This window comes from Mesitornis unicolor, unplaced genomic scaffold (assembly GCF_000695765.1).
Source record: "Mesitornis unicolor isolate BGI_N332 unplaced genomic scaffold, ASM69576v1 scaffold200, whole genome shotgun sequence".
Lineage (NCBI taxonomy): Eukaryota > Metazoa > Chordata > Aves > Mesitornithiformes > Mesitornithidae > Mesitornis > Mesitornis unicolor.
This window is the reverse complement of record NW_010157368.1, coordinates 73,154-79,953: the sequence shown is the minus strand read 5'-3', so window position 1 is coordinate 79,953 and position 6,800 is coordinate 73,154.

Genomic DNA, 6,800 nt, shown 5'->3' with positions numbered 1-6,800 from the left:
TCCAGTTTTCCTCCTAATTAAGATTTATTTTAAAAAATATGTTAACAGTTTCAGTTTTAAGAATTCATCCACATTTGAAGCAATAAGTAACAAAATAACACGCTACGTTTTATTAGTCATAAATTATTCCTGCAGATTGTGAATAATATATTTTTTTTGTTTAAGACATGCTGTGATTTTTCTTTTTTAATTCCTGATTCATCTGATCCTTTCTTCCTTGAAGTCAATGCACCAAGATGCACAACTGGTGGTTCCCAGAAGTAAAGCAATGTTACCGTGGCACATCGGCTTAAGAGGACTTGCATCTCCTAGATGCTGTGCACAACATCACAGTTTCTGACTGTGGTCTGAAACCAAAGGCACTTGATACCTCAGAAAGATAAGCTGTGTCCTGAATCAATGTGAATTCAGCTACCCCATGGCAGCAAAGTTCTGTTTGGCCATTCTTGGGGTGTGGGGGCTCACAGTGTTCACAGTACACCAACCAGTGAGGAGGTTTCATAGGAACAAGTCTGAGCTCATCCAGCCATGAAACATGTACTACAAGTCAAAACAGTTTCACTATAAAGGTTCAGTAATGAAACATGTCTAGAAAATATATTCAGCTTCAATCTGCTGTTCTTTCGATCTTGGAAGACCAAGCTGCCTTGGGACAGAATTTCCGTCCAGGGATACATCTACACTTTTAAATAAAAGTGAGTCCAGAGAGTAGAAAACATAGCTCCAAAACCAAATTCTATGAACAAGGTCACAGCTACACTGCTACCAGACCAGGCCGGCCCCATCCACATTGTAGAATCATAAAATCATAGAGTCATTATGGTTGGAAAAGACCTCTAAGATTATCAAGTCCAACTGTCAACCCAATACCACCATGTCCACTAAACCATGTCCTGAAGTGCCACATCTATGTTTTTTAAACATCTCCAGGGATGGTGGCTCCACCACTTCCCTGGGCAGCCTGTTCCAATGCTTGACCATTCTTTCAGTAAAGAAATTTTTCCTTATATCTAATCTAAACCTCCGCGGCACAACTTGAGGCTATTTCCTCTCACCCTATCGCTTGTTACTTGGGAGAAGAGACCAACCTCCATGTCATTACAACATCTTTTCAAGTAGTTATAGAGAGCGATAAGAACCCAGCACTTGGCCTTGTTGAAGCTCACACAATTGGCTTCAGCCCATTGATCCAGCCTATCCAGGTCTGTCTGCAGAGACTTCCTACCCTTGAGCAGATCAACCCTCCCACCCAATTTTGTGTTGTCTGCAGATTTACTGAGGGAGCACTCAATCCCCTCATCCAGATCATTGATAAAGGTATTAAACAGAACTGGCCCCAAAACTAAGCCTTGGGGAACACTGCTTGTGACACAGGTTCTGGCCACCAACTGGATTCAACTCTGTTCACAACTTTGTGTGCTCGGCCATCCAGCCAGTTTTTTTATCCGACGAAGAGTAAATCTAAGCCATGCCCAGCCAGCTTCTCTAAGAGGATGCTGAGGGAAACAGCGTCAAAGGCCTTACTAAAGTCCAGGTAGACAATGTCCACAGCCTTCCCCTCATCCACTAGACAGGTCACCTGGTCATAGAAGTTGATCAGGGTGGTCAAGCAGCACCTGCCCTTCCTGAACCCGTGCCGGCTGGGCCTGATCCTCTTGTTGTTCTGCACATGCCATGTGAGTGCACTCAAGATGATTACACAGCACTTAGCCCTGGGTCTCCCCTTGGCTCTGTGTTGATGTTCCTGTGGACCCAAAACATAATTTCCATTTGTTTCCATTTTTAAATGTCTGTGGTAATACCAGACCTGTGTAGTAACCAAGTAGTGCTCTTAGGGTGTGGTACTGTGGAGTGTGCTCAAGCCCCTGTGGTATTGCATGAGGACACGGGGGTCCTTGATGCACACAGCCTGTGGTTTTGGGTAGCTGCAGGTATGGGGGAACCAAACCTGGCTCAGCCACTTCTGACATGTGGGAGGTCTCCATGGCATAGTCCTTCTCCACAAACCACATGGAGGCAGTTTGTTGGCATTGTCCAATTTGGAGCCAAGGAGTGAACTAAGCACTAAGCAGTGTGGACATCAAGAGTCAAATCCTTGGGTTCATGCCCTCGCCCCCTTTTATTGAGCAGCAAAGATGCACATAGGCTCATACCCTATGTATTTTTTCCAGCTGTCAATATCTACTTCAAGCAAATTTTTATTTCTTAGCATATAGCTAATATAAATCAAATCTAATGCTAGAGGAAACTGTGGAATTTTACAGTTTATTTCTGCACGATCAATGCTTAGTTGTGATTCAGTGGTCACTGAATTCAGTGGCAAGTGGTTTTGTCTGACTGCGCACTAAGAGACCAAACACTTCATCCCCCTTTTTGTCAGAAATAAAACACATGTGATATGCTATTTTTTATTTCCAAATATCAAGTATTCAAGAGCTTTGTAAACACATGTTTACAACAGATGCTGACAATAGATTTCATTAAATGATGTGTTACACAGCTTTAAAATTATTCTAAGCTCTGCTGAGAAATAAATATCCATTAAAAAACCCCATACAGGAGCCTAAAGTATGCAAAACAAACCGCATAAACCAATTAGTCTCTTTTTTACCACAGCACAGCACCCACACACTCATACAGTCAGACATACTCTACAAATTTCCTTAGTCCTCTACACATTTGCTTAATAATGAGTTTTTTTAAAAACTAAACAGTTACAGGCAGTGTGCCCACTCCATGCTCCTAACATAACTACCCAGACTGTTGCTGTTCTGCTTAAGTAATTTGGTAGAGGTATACACTGAAGTCAAGGGCAAAACTCCCATTTGCTCAGCTGGGGAAAAGAGCAGGTCTTTGAGGAAAGCCTTTCCTCGGTCATGGATCTCACTGACTCCACACTCTTTATTTTTTCCTTGTTCTTCCTTTTTTTGTCTTTTTGTACAGAAACTTGGTTTAGGGTAATTTTGTACTTTTTTTTTGTTTTGAAATATACCTCCATGTTTTCAAATATGGAATTTGTTAAAGAGCTAGAATTTCTGACCTATCAGTCAGAGGTGTACCTCTTAGTGCTATTTAGGATACAGATGCCTCCTCTACATGAGCAGTCCAGACACACGAATACAAAATAATTAACCTTCCAAATTCAAAATGGAAGGAAAAGATTTTGTCTTTGGGTTTTTAATACCAAAACCCTCTGTTTAAAATTGTAGCTCATTTTAAAGTTTACCAGATTTGGTCTTTTTCCACTGCTACAGTTAGAACCTGCTCTTATTCTCCCCCTCTCTTTCAAGCATTCCATGGAAGAACATTAATATTTCAGATCTGAATCCTCAATTTAATCCAAACGCTTACCAACATTGCTTGGTTAAGGGGTCCCGGAATTTAGCCCAGTGTTTCTTGTCATTACTATACAATTTATTTTCAGCCTCTGCTTAAGCAAAGCCGCTAAATAAAGTAACATGCTACAGCAGGATGAGTACATTCCACATGAGATTTCTGTGGTTTGTATAGCTTTTACCTTAGCTCCTAGCACCGGGCCTAATCCTACGCTGCTTCCTTCCCACAGAAGAGCCAGGTAGGAATTGGCCCACCAGGAATTACAAACACTGCCTTTGCTGGAGCAGTCCAGACTTTGAGAACAAAACCACATGCAGTTGCATCACTGACATGCCTCGAATATGTCATTTAAGTCATAGTGAATGTATCATAAAATACTTCCGTACCGATTAGCACCACAGTGTTGTTTAGTTGTTTGTCCAAAGATTATCAAGCTGGCTCACCCTTCCTTGGGGTGAGCAATATTTTGGATGTTTTTTTGTAGCCCTTCTGGAATTACACAGCTTTTCACTTATTCTATATCATGAACAAAATATAGTTATAGGGTAACATTGTGACAAGTAGTTTGAGACAGAAAAAAAGAAGAAAATACAGTACACACAATAGATAATGTAATAATTAGAAGAGTAGAATGGAACCTGAATAAATGCGCACCTATTTCATAACACTTGAAAGAAGAAAAATTTGGAGCTACTTTGAATTTGCAGCTTGATCTGTGCTTAAAAGGCTGGATTAAGCCAAAATAAAAATAGCTTATCTGAAAGACTGGAGAGTGTTTATGGTGAGCTTATGCTAAAAACTACAGTTATTAACTGTAGTTAATATAATGGATGTGTCTGTGGAATATGGATAGTGTTAGCTGTCCTTAATTTATGTAATCTATTCTGTGGAAAGGATAGGGAAAATGTCTGTCCGGAGGATCAGGCAGGCTTTCAAACTTTTGGCCACGTAATAACATGTATTAATGATATTCAGTGTAAAGAAGACCCATTTGAACTCTGGCCATACCCAGTCCTCACACTGAAGGCTACACATCTCTACTCAGCGACAATGTTTACATATAACCTCACTGAACTGTTATTTGTAAAACAAGACATTGTAAGACAAAAGAAAGCCCTAATTCTATACCAAGGAATGAATCTACCACCATGATGTTGACCATTCATCTTCTAAGCACTCTAAAGAATAAAAATGTCTGTAAAATCAAGTCCAATATGAGAAGAACCTGAAATGTGTTGATACGGGTTTAATGTCCAAGGAGCACAATGCTGATTTAGATTGCAGATGAGATAAAACTGCATTACCAGGTGTTTTAAGATCCTGGAAAGGAACCCCAGCTGGACGGCTTCAGCTGTGGGAACCCAGACACTGAAGCATGCAGTACAGCATCTCCTACACCGTTATGAAAGACACATTATTGAGAAAACTGAAAAAGATAAACTTGTTTAGGAACTATTTTGTCTTTGATCTCTAAATCCAGTAGTAGTAACCAGTGAACAGAATAAAAGCTAAATAAGCACTTGATATCAGTTCACACATGCTTGCCGAAGTGCCAGCTTGTTAACGTCCAACTCAAGGTACTGGCTCAGTTCTTCAGCCTCACCATCAGACTGATGAGGCTGAGAATCCAGCTCCAAAAGAGCAGTAAGACACTTTGGACCTATTTATCATCAGTTTTATGTCAATATAACACCACAAAGAGCCGTGGTGTTACACACATAGAAAGTGTAGTAAGGCAGCAATAATTCAGGCATTTGGGGGAAAAACCCGCAAGAACATACAGAAGATGCTGTCCCCCCTCCCAGCCACGCTGTCTGGAGTTACACAGAGCAGGCAGTGCTCTGCTCCACTTGGGCGGGATACTCAGAATTTCTCATCTGAATCTCTAGGTCCAAATTCTTTGAAAGTGCACAATCCAAACCTACAGCATTAACTGAGCAATTTCAATGGCTTTAAGGTCACAAAGATGTTCTCATTTAATCTATCTTCCACATAATGCACAGATTTTCAGCCAGAAATTCATTAAATAAGTGAATAGCAGGAAGAGCTAGAATGTATCTTTGAGCATGTCCACAAAATATTCTGAATTTTAATTGCATTTGAAAACCAAAGCTCTCCTCCATTGCCTGATAAGTAGCCACAGCTGAATGCCACAGGAGAGCACTCGAGTGCTACTTCGTGCTATTCTGGTTACAATGATCACTGAATCCATGGAGGAAAAAAATGCAGCATGGAAATTGCTCTTTGGGTAAAATAACTCCTTTTTGAGTGCAGATAGGATTCAGTCCAATACTTACATACATGCATTATTTAAGTGCCTTACTTAAGTATATAAACTTACACACATATTTAAGGGTTCTGCTGGATCAGAGCCATAATGAATGGTTAAAGCCACAAATTAATAAGCTATATTAAAAAAAAGAAGACATATTTTTGAAAATACTACACTCAAGTGTTTGTAACTAATTTAGGGGCTCTCAAACTTACATTTCTAATACCTAGGAGGAGATTTGTGCCCCTACGTCACTCACAGAACAGCAAGACCTAAGGTACTGCATGTTACTACATGCACTTTTAAAGATACAAAGGCTGGTCATGGAATTGAAAGTTTCCAAATAAGTATCAGTTGCGCCATAATGTTCTATGCATTTCTTGCAGTTGCGCACACAGTACTGAAAAGATATAAAATGCTACCGGTTCCAAATTACACCATATTATATCCAGGGAAAAAGGGAGACCAAAGCCATAGCTCTTTTGCCTAGAATTAGAAATACAGAGATTCCCACTCTCCAGATAACTCCATCCAAGACCACAGCCTTCAAATGCTCTACAAACCATTTCCTGAGGATGCTGCACTCACAAGCACCCAAGTCCATGACTATGCCCTTTCTGAAGTTTTCCCCATTTTGAGGAAACAAGAATGAATGGGAGGCTAAGCAAGGACACGTGCCTGTTCAGTGAAGTCACTGAATTTCATATTGGGGCTACCTCTCTCATGTCCCTCACTCTAAATGAGGAATAAGAGGAAATCGGTCTGTCCTTGTGATGGCATGATGGCACTTTGTGGACTTGCAGTTAATTGCCAGGTGCCATTACTTCATGTTATCCTTGGCTGCTTAACTGCAGGTAACTCAAAACTGGTTTTGCTATTGATAGCAGCTTGTGGGTGAGCAGAACACCTGCTTTACCTTTTCTTGTACTCGCTGCTTTCCAATCTTTAGTGGGGCTTAAGAGGGAAGGTGGCAGAAATTACAAGTTAATGGAATTTTATATCTTACGGTCAGAGGATTTCACAGCAGGAAGACAACATTCACTGGGCCACCTCCGCTGGGTGATAGACAAAGCTCCTATTTTTCTTCTTGTGAATCGGTTTAGCACCACATGTTGATCATAACTACTGCTAGGGATGCACACAACTTCTCTGGCAATTCTGCTTCCTCCAGCAATGTCAACCTCAGAAAATA